Source organism: Penaeus monodon, chromosome 15 (genome assembly GCF_015228065.2).
Source record: "Penaeus monodon isolate SGIC_2016 chromosome 15, NSTDA_Pmon_1, whole genome shotgun sequence".
Classification (NCBI taxonomy): domain Eukaryota; kingdom Metazoa; phylum Arthropoda; class Malacostraca; order Decapoda; family Penaeidae; genus Penaeus; species Penaeus monodon.
The window spans coordinates 47,891,840-47,892,194 of record NC_051400.1 but is presented as its reverse complement, the minus strand read 5'-3'; the positions used below and the strand labels follow the sequence as shown (position 1 = coordinate 47,892,194).

Here is a 355-nt window from a genome sequence, read left to right as displayed (position 1 = left end):
TGGCATGACTCAAAAGCACACTCGACAGACCAACCACACTCCGTCGCATGCACTTTTGACCAGTCACACTTCTTCCCCTCCCCCCTCCACCTCCCTCCCTAGTAAATGCATGAACGCAGTCACGCTAGCATGTAAAAGGCCTGATTTCACCCTTACTGTATGTCTCTGAAGCCCGGCGCGGACATCCGAACACCGTCATCACATGGGTCTCTTAACGTTGCATTGGTGACAACCCGTTCGAACACTCCCGTGACTGCAACTACGAACACGTGCAGATACACTCTCTCTTTCACAATAAAAAAGAAAAGAAAACACAGACAAGTTAAAACGCTAAGGGGAGGGAGAATTATTTCAT

The 355-nt window shown here is 48.7% G+C and overlaps 1 protein-coding gene across 1 annotated transcript in view; it reads left to right on the top strand.

Annotated features, from left to right (window-relative positions):
* Positions 1-355, top strand: part of LOC119582078 (potassium voltage-gated channel protein Shaker-like) — a gene marked incomplete at its 5' end in the record, with an annotated part of 55,543 nt that overhangs the window by 36,014 nt on the left and 19,174 nt on the right.